A 19,030-nucleotide genomic window follows, 5' to 3' on the forward strand; every position below is an offset into this window, starting at 1 on the left:
TAACTTTTTCCAAATGTATATTTCCTAATGTTTTAAAATAGGGCAAGTTTTTATTTTTTGCTTTTATGGTCTAAAAGTAACGTTTATACCTATATGCAGAGAAAATGAAACACAAAACTGGACACATTATGACACAGAGGTAACAACATAGGGCCTATCAAAAAATGTCAATGAAGAGCAGGAGGAGTTATTACCAGCCTCTGGGACGCAGTCTGAGAAAGCAGCGGCTACTTCCTTTCCTGGAGCCTGCCCCCCGCAGGCCTGGTTCCGGGCTCGCCAGCCTGGCTTCTGCTGCCCAGATCACAGCCCTCCCAGCCACAGACACCTGCAGTGCCTTTCCCTCTCCCTCTAGGTGAGAGAGTTTGGGCACTTACAGATGTTACAGGTATGTCATCCACTTGCTTCTCCTCGGCCCTATTCTCTTTATCACCTCACACCTGTCTAGCTCTGTAAACTGCCAGCCTCCAGTTTGTTCCGCTGTCCTACCACCTGCCCTTACTCACCTGTGCCCTGGCCCCAGCTTTCGCCCACAAGACCTCCTGCTGGCACAGAGCTCCCCCTAACAGTTATTTGGGTAACAACATGTTACAGTAAGCTCCCCCTCTTCCCCCTTATCCAAGCAGGATATGTCCAAAGACCCCAGTAAGTGCTTAAAATCTCAGAAAGTGCCCTAACTGGTTTGGCTCAGTGGATAGAGCGTCAGCCTGCGGACTGAAGGGTCCCAGGTTCGATTCCAGTCGAGGGCATGTACCTTGGTTGCTGGCACATCCCCAGTAGGGACTGTAGTGTGCAGGAGGCAGCTGATGGATGTTTCTCTCTCATCGATGTTTCTAACTCTCTATCCCTCTCCCTTCCTCTCTGTAAAAAATCAATAAAGTATATATTTTTTAAATTAAAAAAAAAAAACCTCGGATAGTACCTAACCCTATACATACTGTGTATTTGGCTTTTTTTCATATAGGTACATATCCATGATAAAATTTAGTTTATAATTAGGCACGGTAAGAAATGAATAACAATAACTAATGGTAAAATAGAACAATGATAGCAATATATTACAATAAAAGTTATATGCATGGCTTTGGGACCGTTATGAAGTGAAATATAATAATAGCTTGGATACAAACACTGTGATACCAGACCTTCGATCTGATAACCACCCCTCTATTAAGTGCCTATTGGGCGGGAGCATCTACGAGACGAGGGACAAAAGGATGATTCACATCTCATGCTGAACGCAGCAGGACAATGCCTGGTGGTTTGCCGTGTAAAACTTATGAATTGTTTATTTCTGGAATTCTCCACTTAATTTCGGACAACTGAAACTGCAAAAAGCGAAACTGCGGATCAGGGGACCGCTGAATGTAAGTCAACGGTAAAATGCTGTACGCACCTTAGGATTTCTAGCACAGAGAGCATTCCCTTCTGAACAGAAGGCTGGGCCCCGCACTTCACAGTGTGGGCCAGCCCCTCAGGACGCTCATCAGGACCCTCATCAGGCACAGCTCTGCTTAGCAGCAGGGACTGGCCACGTGGAAGCCTGACCACAGGAAGCATTGGTCCACTGACACCTTCTGGTTCAGATGGTCTACAACAGGCCTGGCTGGTTTGGGAAATGGTTTGTGGAGGCAACAGGCATAACAAAGAACTGAATTCTCACCCAAACTCGGCAAATCTCTCCCTCTCACAGATACTTCTGCAAGGTACCACCAGGGGGCGCCCGTGCTTCATTCAGTGCAAAAGAAACTGGGGAAAGGAAGGCTCTGGAAAAACTGCAAACTGCCTTTGACCATCAGACTGTGGTCTGACAGCAGAAAATGATTGCCTGCTGCCACCCGGGGAAATGCATTTGTCACTTGCTCTGCCGGCTTCACAGCTTCCAGGGAGTAGCCGCCGTGAGCCTTGCTAATCCTCATGCTGACTGCGGCCAGGTGGCTGGGCTGGGCTGGTCAGCAGGAGAAGGAAGAGTGTGTGCCTCCTGGCTCCCACTAGGCACCCCTCCCTGCTGCAAGTGGTGGTGGTGGGGGGGTGCCTTAATATGTCCCCCCTTCCTCTAGCATGCCATTTGACTGCCACCAGTGCTTTGATATTATGTGATTGAATGGACAGCACAAAAAACACAGTTTACACACACACCACTTTTATTTTTACACTTTTTTTTTTAAAGCAGGAGAGGGTGAGAATATTACCAGAGTATTTACATGGGGGGGGGGGGGGGGGAGAGAAATAGTTCCCAGGTTGAGATAGAAAGAAACCAGAATATACATTCCAACTCTGCCATCAGCTGCCTGTGTAACCTTGTGTAAGTGAAACCCCCCTGATCTCCCATCTCTGTAGGCTTCCATTTCTTCACACACACACAAAAAATGACAGAAAACATCATTTCTAATACTTTCTGCTTAAATCCCATGATTCTAATCCCCTAACCCCCCCAAAAATAAATACTTATTTTGAGCACCTGTGACAAGTATTTACTAAGCAGGGAGGATACAAGATGAGCTAAACCAGATGTGGTTTCTGCTCCCAGGGTGCCTGGAGTCTGCTCTGAGAAGACAGACATTGATCAAATAGCCACCTAAACGACTGTGTAATTCCAAACTGAGATAAGCCCTTGAAGGGGAGGCACGCTGTCCTGTGAGAGTGTGATGGAGGAGGCCGACCTATGCAGAGTGGCCAGGAAGCTCCCTGAGGAAGTGTGAGCTGAGAGCTAGGGGACCAGTGGGAGAAGAGGAGAGACAAAGTGTGCTAGGAGCAAACTCGGGGGCCAGTAGAAGATGGAAGCCTATTGAGGCAGGCATTTCTGTTTACTGATAGAAGACGAGGGAATTCCCATCTCTGCCTTTCTTTTTCTTGTTTTAGCTCATCATGATGTAAAACCATTTTGTAGAGGGAGATGTGTGAGGCTGGCTGGGAGAGGGGGCAGGGTTGAATGAGGAGAGTAGAAAAGATCCGAAGTAGTCATTACCGAGTGTTAGAATGTAAGTTGACCTGAGAAAAATTAGCTGCCTGCTGTCATAAAAGCCAAACTCTTGAGGCAGGTGTTGGTGAAAAGGAAGGTGGTTTATTCAAGTGACAATCACCTGAACAGATGGGGGACTCTTATCCACATCTCTACATCTCAGTGCAGGCAGAGGTTTTTATAAGGTGAGAGATGGAAAGCAGAACAAAGAGACCAAGGAGAGGGTGTTGAAAAATTCTCTCCATGCAGATCAGCATAGTCCATTCTGATAATGATCTCACAACTGGTCAAGTGATGATCTGGGGTACATCATCCTGGTCTTCATCATCCTGGTTCTACATCATCCTTGTTCTACAATTGAAGGTCAACAAATCCCCCAAAACTGGAATAACTGAAGGTCAGCATCTGCATCTTCTAAAGTTAATTTCTATGATTCTTATACAAACATGCTGTTTATTTACAAGCTGCATACTAGTCAGAGTCAGCATTTACAGAAACAATGTAAAAAGAATGGTGGGGTGGGTCACTATTCCCCACTGTTACACTGTCTCCTGTGAAAATGGAGGAGCCATCCTTCCTCCTGTCACGGATCAGTCCTTCTTCTTGGGTCCGGAAAAATCTCTCTCCCCCTTGGTGGATTCTTTCCCATCAGTCATCCCTTCTTCTGTTCAACTGGGTTTTCAATTGACATTTAAACACACTTGAAGTATCTCGAATCTAAAACAAAAGACCCTTTTGAAATCTTGGAGTCCCCACAAATACACTCCCTTCAATTATCATATTCTCTCCTCTACTTCATGGTCAAAAATGTTGAAAAGTTGAAATAATACCAGGAAAAAATAAATGAGAATAATCATAGAAGCTACTATTTGCCAGACAGTGCATTCTTTGTTTCTTCTATAGCCTTAGAATGTCTCAGATTTCACCCCATTTATGCTATAGACAGTCTTTCTTCAGCTCTAACCATGTACCATTATCTCAGGGAATGACTCAGCCTTCTTTTTAAAAACTCAGAGATTCTCAGCCAGCACATGGAAATCACCTGGCGATCTTTAACGTCCTGATGCCTGCCCACTCACACCACACAATAGAGCAGGGTTGGCAAACTTTTTCTTTAAAGGAGCAGATAGCAAATAATTGAGGCTTTGCAGGCCATATGGTCTCTGTAGCAAGTACTCAGCTCAGCTGCTATAGAGCCTAAGCAGCCTTAGACTTAAGACTTACGACATGTAAGATACTTACACAAATGTGTGTGGCTGTTCCAATAAAACTTTATTTACAGTAACAGCTGTGTTTTGTGCTGGTCTCAGCCTATCCATAGGGATGCTATCGGCTAGAAATGCCTGGGGCAAGAGTTTCATCCATTTTAGGACCGCTTGCCTGAAAGGTAAGGGGTGTCTCTTTAAGACAATCATTAGGACGCTCAATGAGGCCAGCCAGCTGGGAACGTTTACCTGGGTGGAAGTCCCAAACACGATGAAGTTAGCCTGCTGTGGAGTCTCCTCAGAGGTAAAGTGTTGCCTTGGTCAGAGTCAATGTCTGCCCAAAGGGAAAAGGATAAATTTAGTAAGAGATGACCTGATTTGAAGAGGAGTTCCAGGAGCAGTCACCCAGAGGAGTCCTTTGTATCGATGGTCCTGATGCTCTGTCTGGAAGCTCCAGCCGAGGGGACAGCCGACCGATGAACGGGATGAAATCCCTCTGCTGGGCCTTCTCAGGGATACGTCCCCTTCGGGAAAGCCTCTGCCCTTCGGTCTGGGAGCAGAGAGTATGCTTGTCCATCAGAACCGTGGCTGCCGAAGAGGGATTCCCCTGGCGTGAGCCCACGCAGTGGAGGGGTGATTCCCAGATGGCGCGAGGTTGCATGGCCCATTTTTCAAGTTGGTGAAAATGGTCTGCGCTCTAAAAAAAGAGTCTGTGCTCTGTGGCATCTGTATTTGACTGAGTGTGGAGGGCTGAGTGAGGGAGGCTGTGATAACGTTGAAAACAGCGTCTGGTGTGGAGCAGTTGGTGTGGACAGAGACGTAAGTAGCAACAATGGGAACTGGGGACTCTGCTCATGTCTTCCCTGTCGGGATGCCTCCTGGCCTCCTGTGAGAGAACGTGTCTGTGTTGTTCAGCTGCCCGTTCTATGGCCTTTGGTTATGGCAGCCTGAGCTGATGAAGATATCTCCTTTGCAAATTACTTTATATTCTTTCACACTCTGCCCCCCCAAATGCAAACAATCTCTGTGGTGTTTTTCTACTTCGTATGTGTTTTCAGTATTTCATTCTCTTTAGTTAGAAAGAACGTGTTGTGTTACAATGAGGACAGAGGAAGAAAATAACTAAGCTGTCTTCAATGCCTGCTGAAAGCCAGGTACTGTCCGGAGTGTTGTACTAACACCATCCCCGTGTCATGGATTCATCATCCCTGCGAGGCGGCACCCTTTCCTTTCCAAACATCACGCAGCCGCACAACTCTCACATGTGAACTAAACTGTGTCTGACTCCAAAATAGGAGCTCTTTTCCCCGTGAAATTGCTTATCCTTAAACCTTAACTACACAAAACAAAACTCTGACGTTCCAGTGGGGGCACAGTGGGCCTATAGATAGAGGAATATCGTATAGTGGAAGATTAATATGTAAAAACGAAATCAAAGCCTGCTGTGTAGTTTAAATGTCAGTGGGGTGTCAGTCCAAAAGCGAAAAGAGGAAAGCACACAGCTTCCTACCCGGGACCCACGTTGATGCAAGCACAGAGACCCACATCTTACGCTTCAGGTGTTTCAGCCTGCAGGGCACAGCTTCGGGGCGCCCGTTTCCAAGACTCATCCTGCTCTGCTGGTTGAGAGGCTGCCAGATGCTCTGGAGGGCAGAACCCGCACTTGCAAGTGCTTCATAAGGGCCCTGAGATGTTGTCGGGACTCGTCGGAGGTTGTCAGGGGTGTGTGCTGACAGTTATTTTCCATGGAGATGGGGAGGACACCATGAGAATAGGAACGTCGCATTGCACTGCTTACCAGCTCTACTCCGGGTGGCAGGCTCATGGGCAGACACTGACGTTGGGATCTCGGCTCTCTACTCAGCCCACCTCAGTCCCACCTCTGGCCTAAGTAACCGGAGGGGGAAGAGGGGAGGGCAAGTTTGGAAGTCTGGACTTGCTGCTTTGCACATAGTTCCTCCAAGTAATAATGCATCATTCCGTCTTTAGGTGCACGGGGAGTGTTTCAGGGGAGCCAGCAGAGTGTAACAATAGTTCCAGGACTCAAAGCCCCTTCATATCCATTAGAGATCTGAAGGCGCTTGAGTGCCCAACAACTAGGGATCTAGGACCAGGCACTGGGATAGAATGTAGGCTAGCATGACAGAGACAGGTGTCATTGTGGGCTGAGGTAAAGGAGTCCCAGGAGAGAACCTTGAAAGATGAATGAAATTTGGAGAGGATAAGGATGGCAGGAGATGTACTTCGAGATGTCCATGTCCTAATCTCTATAGCCTATGAATATGTAAAATGATTAAAAATGTACTTTGCAAATGTGACCAAATTGGGGATATGGAAATGGGGAAATTTTCCTGGGTTATCTGAAGGTGCCCAATGTCATCGCAGGGTCCTTATAAGAGGGAGGCAGGAGAATCAGTGTGAGGAGTAGGAGACAGGACAACAGGTGCAAGAGATGTGAGTGGAGCAGGGAAAGGACGATGGAATGCAGGCATCCCTCTCGGAGCCGACAAAGGCAAGGGGCTCAGTGGTTGAGCATTGACCTATGAACCAGGAGGTTACGGTTCGATACCCAGTCAGGGCACATGCCCCTGTTGTGGGCTTAATCCCCAGTGTGGGGCATGCAGGAGGCAGCTGATCAGTAATTCACTCTCATTGGATGTTTCTACCTCTCTCTCCCTTCCTCTCTGAAATCAAATTAAAATACACATATATATGTATTTTAATTGATATATACTTATATATAATTATATATATAATTTAAAAATTACACTGGATTCACATTATCAACTTAAATTTTGTACATTTTAACACTTCCCTTTTAGTGTTGAAACACATTTAACAATTCTGACGAGGGTGATAAAAACTCGCTGGACTTGAGTCGCCTGGCTCTCTCCTAAATGCCCTGTGAGTCCTTCTACCTCTGTCTGGTGACTAGACTCCGAGGCGGATTCTGAGCTGGGAGCTGCCAGCAGGGCTCTGCCCCCAGTTCCTGTGGCTGTATGGATTGTTCATCCTCCTCTGTAAGAAGAGGTACTGGGGAAGTTGGTTATAAAGAAACTGAGGGGTAAATCGACCTGAGTTCTCTCCAGGTGCCAATGAGCTCTGCCTGGGGTCATGCTGAGGTAAAAGAGCAGCTGACTTTGCCTGCAGGGAGGGCTCTGCAGGCAGGCCCATGCCCATCAGCCCTTGCAGCTTTGACAGCAGGTGTCAGCTCCACCAAGCACTGATCTTGGGTCCTTCAGGTTTCCCGAATCTTATTAAGAGCTGCTTGGCTATGCTTAGTGACCCTCCACGCACCCCATCTGAACTTGCAAGCCCCCTGCTGCCCAGTAAAGACTGCTTAGCCCTCATGAAATCTCCTGGAGCCCGGACAAGCACCTGTGGGTGCTGCTTCCTCAGCCTGGCCTTAGGTGGGCCCCTGCGGGGGACAGGCCCGGGGGCACAGCTGGACAAGGGTCACCAAGGAGGAATTCTGGTTGAGAAAAGGCTGCCATCTCTTGTTTTCTTTTCCAAAAACAAAATAGCTTGGTTGCTTTTCCTGAACAATAATAATAAATGCTCATTTCTTCCTAGGATGCCTACCTAGGGGTATGAAATATTTGCTTCTCCCATATTTGAGTTCAACTAAATGTATAGAAGTGTGCATTTAAAACAAGTGGATTTTAAAATAATAATAATAATAATAATAATAATAGGAAGAAAAAGTGGATTTTATGGAATGTAAATTACACCTAAAGGAATTTGCCAGTTTTGTGACTATGAAGTGGAGCTGGGATTCCATACTGCTGAACTGGGGGCTTGGGCCTGACCTTCCTCTATTTCTCAGATGAGGGAGCAAGTAAGAACAAGAGTGAGTTAAAGGAGAGATCGGGAAAGATGTTCACATCAGGATTGTAGGCTTTCAGATGATTTTTATTTCCTCCTTCATGTAAATGAGCATTTATTATTGTTCAGGAAAAGCAACAAAGCTATTTGTTTTTTGGAAAAGAAAACAAGTGATGCCAAGACCTCTGTTTAAGAAGAGCTAGCCCTCGCTGGTTTGGCCCAGTGTCAGCCTTCAGACTGAAGGGTCCCTGGTCCGATTCCAGTCAAGAGCATTTACTCTCCAGCCCTGGTTCAGGTATGTGCAGGAGGAAACCAATCAATGTGTCTCCCTCACACCAATGTTTCTCCCTTTCTTTCTATCTCTCCTCCTCCCTTCCACTCTCTCTAAAAATCAATGGAAAATATCCTCCAGTGTGTTAGATTTCATCAAATAATTGAATCAATACCCCTTCCCCTGGGAACTGAGCTTCAGACCACTTCACAATGGGCATTCCCTTTCTCTTAGACCACATTCTACTTTCTAAGACCACATGCAACTTGCTAAGACCATTATCTCTCCCTTGTGGGACTTTCTCAGGATCTGGACCTGCACAGAGAATTCTCTGCCCAGAAAAAGCCCACCTAGAAACCTTTAAAAACTTCTGATTCCCCATCTTTTGGTGCTAGCGCCATTTGGGGACCCAGCCCATCTTGTAGCCAGATGACCTAATCCTATCTAATAAAATTGACCATATCTCTGCTATACCCACAAGCCATGCCCACCAGCCAATCAGGGATGGGTAGACAAATTAACCCAACCAAGATGGCTGCAGCCATGGAGCAAGCAGGAGGCTTGGGTTTCCTAGGTGATGGAATAAGCCAAGCTTCCTGCATACCCTGGTTGGCCCAGGCCTCCACTGAAGGCTACACAGTTTCAATTATAGAATATAAATAAATCCCAGATACCAGGGCCTCCACTTGAGTCAGTGGGGAGCGTGGCCAGGCCACAAACCACCACAGGCTTCTTGCCCAAGCCATCCCTCGCCCCAAGGGAACCCCCACCCTGATCCAGGACACCCTTCAGGTCAAACCAGCTGGCCCCCACCCATGCACCAGGCCTCTATCCTATCTAATAAAAGAGTAATATGAAAATTGACCATCATTCCAACACACAAGATGGCTACCACAAGATGGCCAGCAGGGAAGGGAAGTTGAGAGAGATCAGGCCAGCAGGGAAGGGCAGTTGGGAGGGAACAGGCCTGCAAAGGAGGGCTGTTGGGGGTAATCAAGCCTGTAGGGAAGGGCAGTTAGGGATAACCAGGATGGCAGAGGAGGGAAGTTTGGGTGACCAGGTCTGCAGGGAAGAGCAGTTGGGGGAAACCCAGGCCTGCAAGGGACAGCAGTTGTGTGTGTGTGTGTGGGGGGGGACCAGGCCTGCAGGGGAGGGCAGTTAGGGGAAAACAGGCTGGCAGGGGAGCAGTTAGACATCAATCAGGCTGGCAGGAGATTGGTTAGGGAGTGATCAGGCTGGCAGGCAGAAGCAGTTAGGGCAATCAGGAAGGCAGACAGGTGAGCAGTTTGGAGCCAGCAGTCCTGGATTGTGAGAGAGACGTCGGACTGCCCATTTAAACAGGCAGTCGGACATCCCTTGAGGGGTCCCAGGTTGGAGAGGTGCAGGGACACACACCCCAGTGCTCAAATTTTATGCACCAGGCCTCTAGTACATTTATAATCCTTTAATCACTTGGGCCTCATGCGTTCCTCCTTCTGTGATCCTACCAGGGAGAGGATTAACAACAACAAAAAGAGCTTTCCTGAGGGACTGCTTCAAATTAACTGGTTTGTTATGCACACTAAGAAAGTCAGGGCCTGTAAGTGAACGGGAGCCAATGAAGGTTTGTAAGCAAAACAATGTTACAAGTATAAGTGTGTGTTCTCTGGTGACAATGGGGAGAATAGCTCAGAAGAAACAAGGACAAGATTTAGGAGGCAACTAGAGACTGTGCTAGAAATGATGGCAGCCCCATCAGACATGTTGATGTTAGGCTATAGAACACAGCAAGTGGCATAAAAAGCTGACTTAGCATTCAGAAGCTGGGGGATTTCCTTCATAACAGTATTTGCTGATCTCATCTTGGGAAAGCTAAGCTAGGAGTCAATCTGAAAATGTAATGACTTAAAACATTCTGCTTTCGGTAATTGAAGTAATACAACTTTTTGGTCATCAAGACCCAGCCACAAAGTACTAAATTTGGTTTTTCTAAGCAAAATAAAACAGTTCAGTCAATAATATTTAGCCTTTTTTCTCCAACCTCCTCCCTGCTCCACTCCAGCCCACCCCCTACTGTTCCTGAAAGGATCCTACAGCATAAACAAGCCAGTGAAAGGTAAGACCTTCTGACTGACAATCTTGAGTAGAGATAGTGAGAATCAGCTGCTGTTTTGAACGGAAGGGAACAAAGAAGGAAGCACCAGGAGGACTGAGACTCTACCTCTGTCCTCTGAGTGATTCTCTGAGACCAGGGCTGAGCCCTGCAGCTTCTTTCGGTGAGGTACTCACCATGTCACCCCCCTACCCCCACCCTCACCCCCACCCCAGCCCCCTGTTGCTGGTGGAAGTGGGCTTCCTGGGATGCCGTTGGAATAAGAATTTCTGGGAGCCCCACAGGAGAATGAGGTATTGTGGAAAGTTTTATTTCTGTGGAATTAAACCCATGAATTTCCAAGGTCACACCCCCTTCTGCCCAGTGAAGGAAAAAAAGTCCCATTTTTGTCTTCAGCATGGCTAGACCCAAAGCCTCTGCCCAGAGTTTCCACTCCACGTTCGCACAGCTCAGTCCAGCATCTGTTCCCAGCTGCAGCCACTGTGTGTGGGGTCTGTGTGGCCAAAGGCTGTGCGGCTTCTAGGTCCACGAGGCTGTGGAAGGAACATGGGAGTGCCAGGAGGGAGCAGAGCAAGAGGAACAAGAGAGAGGGAGGGGAAGGGGAAGAGAATTCCTTTGTCTGGGGATTTTGTGTTTCCGAATATTCACAGGCTTTCATGGGCTCCAGGCCTCTGGGCAATTATCTTTGTTCCCAGGTTAGACAGACAGGCAAGCACCTTCTCTACGCCACCCCAACTTGACTGCAGGTGTCCATCTTCCCTTTGTTGGTCCTCTTCCCCCAGCGATTTGCCGTGATTTGTAATGGTTTCCTGAGGAGTGAAACGTAGAGGGCCGCCTGAGAAGGCACATAGACATTCTTTAAATTGTTAGCTGAGCCCAAGACACTGGCAGAGTACCTTTATTCAGGTATCAGCAGGGGCGGGTCTAGATATGTAAATCCAGTAATGATAGGGCCTAGTTAAGAATGGAAATAAGCTCCTTTGACCCTATAAACAAACCTTGCTGCCTCTCCATCAGAGAGATGGCGCCCACCTAGCGCCCAGCTTGATGAATCTATTTCTGCCTCTTGTCTCTTTCTTTCTCTAATTTCTTAATCCCCAGCTCCTCCACTCAGGAACCTGTCGTTTTCTGTGATGGACACGGAAAACAGAGAAACAGCCCACCGCAGTGAAAAGTTTCAGCTTCCTGGTGAAGCTACCAGATGACCATGCTTATAATGCCTGGCCTTCCCTTTGCTTTCTTCCTAATATTAACATTAATACTAACATTAATAATAATAACTGGCTAATTACAATGGTGACACCATTTCTGGCCAAAGGAAAGTCACCAGCACTGCACCAAGCACCAGCCTATGCTGAGAGAAACGCAGGGACTTCGGGGGAAGCAGCCGAAGAAAGAGCCAAGACAGCTTCTCCCTTTGTCACCGAACCCCATTGATGGCTTAGGGAGGCCAGGCTCAGAGATTTTGGTTGTGTGCCTTGGGGGAATGAGAGGGAAAGAGAGAAATTAAGCGTAGCGGAGGTCCCTGGCTTACAGCTGAGTGGGTAAAGATGTCATGAACTGCGATGGGATGGAAATGAGGGAGAGGGACAGGTTGGGACGACTGTGAACACTGTATGCTTGAGGTGCTGGTGAGTCATCCGGAGAGAGATTCAATCGGCATGAAATCAAAGTTCAGGAAGCAGGTGGGGCTAGAGTTGGAGAAAGAAGTGGTTTAGGTTATTAAATTACCCAAATGAGTTGCCTGAGGAATACACACAGAAAGGGAAGGAGGTGCTCGGGTGCCAACGCTGAGGAAACACCAATGCTTAAGGGGAAGGTAGAAGAAGAGAATATTTTCTGCTTCATCTCCTTGGTATCTGAAAATATAAACAACTTTGTTTTGCTTGGTGACTTTCTGATGTATTTGAATCCAATTAAATTAATGGAGAAATAAAACCTATCACCCCAATCTAATAAGTACTTAATGATATTATTTCCAGAACTTCACATTGTAGCATGCACTACCAAAGTATCCGGTTAATGGTGACAACGGAGAGACGTTTTCCAAGACTGAGTGAGTTCTGAAAGACTGCGGCAACAATTACAGGCAAGGACTGCAGAATCCGTGGCCCTGCCACGATCTGGCCTCTGGAACTTCTCATTTCTTTCTTTTTTCTTCCTTTCTGTTTGGTACGAGCCATTTCTTCTTTTTCTGACAGATGCCAGTGTTATAAATCAGTGAAACGAGTTTGTTAATTTTGTCTTAATGTTGTATCTGTAGAGATGTTTACAGCTCAAATTCTAGAAGCCAAATTATGCCATGGACTGTCTCCCTCTTCCTCTGTGTCATTAGACACAGATTCCTTTTGAAGGTAAAGCTGGATGATCAAGCAAAAGACTCTCCTAATTAGTGAATCATGAGAACGTCTGCATTTATCACTCATTTCCAGGTTGAGAGTTTGCTTTATAAAGTATTATTATTGCAAGTAGGAAGGAAAATGTGTTTGAATAGGCCCATAATTTTCACCCCAGTGAATCGCCCCAAACCATTCATTCCTTGGGAGGGCGTTGCACCTCTGTGGCTTTTGTGAGCACAATGTAAGCTCTGATTCTCTACGAGTCTTCCTCCTGAATTTCACATGGCAAGAGCAACAAAGCACTGCAATCTTGGTTATAAATTTTGCAGGAATGTTGCAGTTTGCAGCTGTGGCCCCTGATTGCAACTCCCGGTAGTCATTGTTTGCAGAAGTTGGACACATAAATGACCATTTGCTGTAAAATCTAATGTTCTCTCTCTCTCTCTCTCTCTCTCTCTCTCTCTCTCTCTCTCTCTCTGTGTGTGTGTGTGTGTGTGTGTGTGTGTGTGTGTGTGTGTGTAAGTGAAAACTTAAGGCAAGTAACTTTACAAAACACCTTTTTTGGCAGGTTTTGGAATACTTCTCTTTTTTCCCTACCCTCAGATGCCTCGGGGAAAACATTTTCTACTTAAATTGACTCTTACTTTCAGGTGTGCCTTTACATGCCCTGCCTGCTGCCTGCACCTCTCAACAGACTCTCAAATCCCGGTAAGTCTTACCTTCTATCTTAATGGCAAATTGGCATTTTTTGGATTAAGTGAAGGTATCAGCAAGCTCAGAATTTGTTGGGTATGTGGGGAACCAGCATAGAGGATAATATATCAGAGCATAGAGTAGAATCATTGTTTCTACAGAAAGATCAAAAGTCAGACATGCATATGTCATACAGTACCCAATGGGAAGAGTGGACGCTTAGTGCACAGTGGGATGCAGCCAATGACCTGAAGTTCTCTGTTCCCTGAAGGAAGCACGAAATGAAATGTTGAACTGCACCATTTAAAATTGTGTATTAGGTAAATGCTTACTTTATTATGGTGATACAACTTGTGACAAGTGAGAAAAAATTCTAATTCTATAGAACTGCCCATGTCTTCAAAATGTTTCTGTTAGTATCCTAGGTGTGTGTAAATACTGTGTTAAAACAAAAACAAAAACAAAAACAAAAACAAATTCTTTCTGCTATAATTGAAAGGAAATAAGCTTGATGGCTTCCATTTCTCATTCCTCTTTGTGATGCAATTTAGGCAATGCAGCTGGAATATTTGATGATTCCTGTTGCAAAGTGGGAAAAGATATTACACAAATAAGGGAAAGTTAAACATAACTTTGTTGCCTGAGCACAGCCTGCAAGTGAGGGCAGATGAAGTAATGTTAGTGAACAGTCAGCAAATTAAAGTCAATTAGCAATGCCAGAAAGTTATATATTTTACTGTCTATTGCAACCCTTCAAACATTTTGAGACCTTTATTGAAACACAATGTATTTTAAGACCTGCATCATCCAGCAACATTCATTAAACAACTAGAGGCCCAATGCACAAAGATTCCTGCAAGAATGGGCCTTCCTTCCCCTGGCTGCCTGCACCGCCTTCACTCTGGCCAGAGCTGCCTTCCCGCCTTTCCACCCTGTCCAGTGTCCCTGAGTGGCTGGGGTCAGGGTGGAACACCTGTGTCCTGCCCCGGCCCAGACTGCTCAGCGGCATATGCAAATTAACCCACCATCTATGTTGGGTTAATTTGCATACTCCTGATTGGCTGGTAGGTGTTGCAAAGGTACGGTCAACTTGCATCTTACTCTTTTATTAGTATAGGTGACCAAAATACATCTACATGCTTCTCATCCAAAGAGGGGGTAATAGTATATTTATTCATCCCAATTATTTTTACATGCATCACTTGAACTCACCAATGAATTTAACAAGAAAACATTTCATGTAGCCCCTGTGAGGCTTTGCACATGTCAGCTCTGATAAACTAGCCTGAAAAGCAGCACCAATTACATGGATAGCTTGAGGAAGGATGGTGTGGATGAGATTACCACGACACCTGAACTGTGCAGTATGTGCCGTTGTGGGCTTCATAATGCCTGGGTAGGTGATTTCAGATAATAGAACTCCTAAAAGTTACCAGACTTCCTATAATATAAGACTCATGTAGTTTAGGGCTTAGATGACCTGAAATGGGAAACAGAAAACAGGGAGTAAAACTAGAGAGCTGAGCAATTTGTAGAAACAAAGGGTGGGATGCCAGGCCCTGGCTAAGGGTGCTGAAGCCACCTGCAGTTTTATGGGGCTGGGGTTGTCCTATGCATTAGAAGATACTGATTTCGGGGCATCCCTAGCCCCTACCCACTAGATGTTAACAGTATCCCTCTTCCTTATTGTCACAGCCAGGCATGTCTGCAGATATGGGCAAAAGTTCTCTGCAGGGAAAACTAACCCATTGAAAACCATTGCACAACACTTTTCTGAGAAGCAGAAAAGCTGATGTGGGCCTAGGATTTGCAGCATAATTACAGCGATCAGCCATAATCCACATTCACCAAGAAAGAAGTCAAGATTCATTTGCAGTGGGACATAGAAAAGTGGGTATGATTTAAATCCCTTTACCACATTTTATTGGATCATTTCAGGGAGAATACTTTTAGCAGCCAGAATTAACTCATCTCTTCAGTTGCTGTGCCTCAGGCTTTCAGAGATAGCTGGATTAAAGGATTTTAAATCCCCGGTGTTCAATGGGGCCACTCCCATTTCTTGGGGGGGAGGGGGGAAGAAAGCTAGGGACCCCAGCCCTTCCCACCTTCTTCTTACTGGGCCCTACAGAAGCTCCTGGTGTGAATGCTTTGGACCATCGGCCAGTGCTTCTGACTTGGAAGCTATGACTCCTTCACAGCATGTGGTTCAGGATCAAGCCTAGTTCTAAATCAGTTCTAAATGGAGAAAATACTGGGAATGAAGCCCACTTCAGAATGTCTTCCAGCTATGATATAAAAAAAATTAGGACTAATGATGGGTGGTTATATCTATATCCCTCTTTACCTCCCAAGCAATTTCTAATACAACATTCAAACTTTCATATTTAAAGAAAGCCCAGTTTCACACTGGGGCTCTGGAAAGTAAAAAAAAAAAAAAAAATGAAATTGGGAAAATGTTAAGTACTGATGAAAGCCATAGACTAGGTCGTGGGGGAAGAGACAGGTAAAAGGTTAGCACCAGGGAACAACCAGGATTAGCAATTGATACAGGGATCTCAAAACCAAGGTTACAATAGCAGCAGGAAGGGGCCTCCATGACACATCATAATTAAAATGCCCAAGATGTTTTAATAAAAAACAAACCCAGAGACATAGAAACATGAACAGATTGTTGAATCTCAGAGGGAAGGCATGGCAGGGTGGGTCTGAAGAGTTCAACCAGTGAACTTGTATGCATACATGCATAACATATGGACACAGACAATGGGGTGGTGAGGGCCTGGGGGTAGGGGGCGATGGGAGCAGGCTGGAAGAGGTTAATGGGGGAAAAGGAAGATCTATGTAATGCTTTCAACAATAAAGATTTTTTTAATTAAAAATATTAAATGCCCAAGGTTAAAGACAAAGAGAGTATCTTAAAAGCTGCAATAGAAAGGCAATTAGTTACTTACAAAAGAGATTCCATAAGACTGTCAGCTAACTTTTCAAAAAAACATTTCAGGCCAGAAAAGATTAGCATGAAATACTGAAAGTAATGAAAAACAATGACCTACCCACCAAGGCTATCATTTAAAATTGAAAGAAAACTAAAGAGCTTTCCAGACAAGAAAAAATAAAAGGAGTTTATCACCAAACCAGTATTATAAGAAACTAATGACCCAGTGCACGAAATTTGTGCACTCCAATTTGGGACTGCAATCCAGAACCACTGGCTCCTAACTGCTCACCTGCCTGCCTGCCTGATCACCCCTAACCACTCTGCCTGCTGGCCTGCTGGCCCCCAACTGCCCCACCCCTGCCAGCCTGTTAACCCCCAACTTCCCTCCCCTCCTGACCTATCACCTCTAACTGCCTCTGCCTCAGCCCCGCCACTATGGCTTTGTTCAGAAGGACATCCTGAGCTCTCCCAGAAGGTCCCCCAGTCTAATTAGCATATTACCCTTTTATTAGTACAGATGTTAAAGGGAGAAAGGATAAGAAAATAAGGTCCATATATATGCTGTCTGCAAGAGATCCACCTCAGAATGAAAAATGCACACAGACTAAAAGTAAAGAGAAATATATATTTTATGAAAATAGAGATGAAAAGAAAGCTGGAATTTGATAATTTGCATTTTTTTTTTAAAATCTTTTTTGTTGAAAGTATTACATATGTCTTCCCCTCCCCCCATAATTGCCCACTTCAGCCCACCCCCACACCCTGGGTTTATCTCCCCCCCGCCCCCTCCACACACACACACAAACCCCTGTCTTCTCTCTGGAACCCTGTCGTCTGTTCCATGCTTCTGTTTCTCTGGATCTATTTTGTCCATCAGTTTATTTTGTTCATTAGATTTCACATATGAATCCAAGACATCAGGATAATTTGCATTTCCAACAAGTTCCCAGGTGACTCTGGTGCTGCTGGTCCAGTGGGGGGACCAATATCTGGGTTTGCCCAGGACTCGGGGAGATTCCCAGGACCTGGGAACTTTCAGAGCTAAAACCAAGGAAAGTTCCAGAAAAATCTGTCACCGTACTAAGTACATGAATCACACTTTGAGAATCACTGTGTAAGGAAATAAGATCAAATTTAGACTTGAAGAATGAAAGGAGGTGAAATAAAGAATGACCCTCAAGTTTCTGGCCAAGCACATTGTTCCACAGTAATGCCAATGGATCCCAAACTTTGTTACATATGGGATCACCTAGAATCTTTAGAACACACTGATGCCAGAACCTCACGTCCAGGTATTCTGATTTCATTGCTAGGAAATGTACCTGGGTGACAGGGTGTTTAAATCTCTCTGGGGGATTCTAATATGCAGCCAAGTTTGAGAACCACTGGATTATGCTCTTTCCTTAGAATGGAATCCAGGGGGAGAGTAGGCATATTGGGCAAATTAATGAGGTTTAGGTGTTTGTGAGCCACTGCTGGATCTCAACCCTGGCTGCACATAGAACCCTCTGGGGAACATCTTTACACATTGACGCTAGGGTCCCACCCACAGCAATACTGATTGAATTGATCTGGGTTGGGCCTGAGCATTGGTAGTTGAAAAATCTCCGCAGGTACCTAGCATAAAATATTATTCAACTTTAAATAGGAAGGAATGAAGCATGCAGGCCGGAGTTCTGATTCCAGAACAACATCAGGATTTGAGATTTCATGCTACCAAACTTGTAGCTGGGTAATTGACCGAAGCCACATGCTCTGACTGAGGAAACGGCCACAAGAATCCGCCACGTAGGAAAAGTGCTCAGGGTCAGGTGGTCCAAGCAGAGCGGACTTCCTCAGGTTCCATTCTGGACTCTCCTATAGGTCTTCACTAGGTTCTGTGTGTGGTTATTATACAAAAATTGCAGGTTTTTGTCACAGATCTCACAACTGGAGATGCTTCCGGAGGGCTGCCTCTCACTTGGTCATTGTCTTAGGATATTGGATGGCTAGAATGACCCCAGGCCGTGTAAAGAACTTGGATCACAGAGTGGGAAATTCATCAAAAATCAGGCATTTCAAAACACTGTCCAAAGGTCTTCATTTAGGAGTGTGGCATTTGTGTTTAGGAAGGTGGCATTCAAGGCAAAGGGCATGAGAGGAGGGAGCAACAAGCAGAAAGTGGTGTCCCAATGCTGGAGTTTAGGGAATGTGAGATCAGAGGGCTAAAGATGCGGGGTTAGTAAGATAAACAATTCATTCATTAGGACAGGCCTTAAAGGCTAGGATGTCAAAAATAATTCCCACATATAAATACATGAAAAATACTTTTGTACTCACTACCATTCATATAAATACATTAAAATAATGACTATCCGAATTTTCTGTTTTCAATGAATGCATGTTAATTGTATAATTAAAATTTGTTCTAAATAAGGAGATGGGCAATAGTCAGTTAAAATAAAAATATGCAAAGGAAATTATACTTTTCCATATCATTTCCCACATATGGTTGCATTTTGTGATTTCAAAATAGAAAACAAATATTTGTAAAAGTTGTATGCATTCTTTTGTTGTTGTTGTTATTAATCCTCACCTGAGGATATTTTTCCATTGATTTTTAGAGAGTGGAAAGAAGGTGGAGAGACAGAGAAAGAAAAACATTAATGTGAGAGAGACATACCAATAGGTTGCCTTCCGCATGCCCTGGTCAGAGCCAGGTATCGCCC

The 19,030-nt window shown here is 45.3% G+C and overlaps 1 protein-coding gene across 1 annotated transcript in view; it reads left to right on the forward strand.

The window, feature by feature from the left end:
• The first annotated feature begins 13,295 nt into the window (after positions 1 to 13,295).
• Positions 13,296 to 19,030, forward strand: part of LAMB4 (laminin subunit beta 4) — an 83,639-nt gene continuing 77,904 nt past the window's right edge. Inside the window, exon 1 of the mRNA XM_084897794.1 lies at positions 13,296 to 13,399. The gene's annotated coding sequence lies outside the window, so the exon portion shown is untranslated. The remainder of the gene's footprint in view (positions 13,400 to 19,030) is intronic.

The sequence above is a fragment of the Pipistrellus hanaki genome (genome assembly GCF_964339955.1).
Source record: "Pipistrellus hanaki genome assembly, chromosome: 10".
NCBI lineage: Eukaryota > Metazoa > Chordata > Mammalia > Chiroptera > Vespertilionidae > Pipistrellus > Pipistrellus hanaki.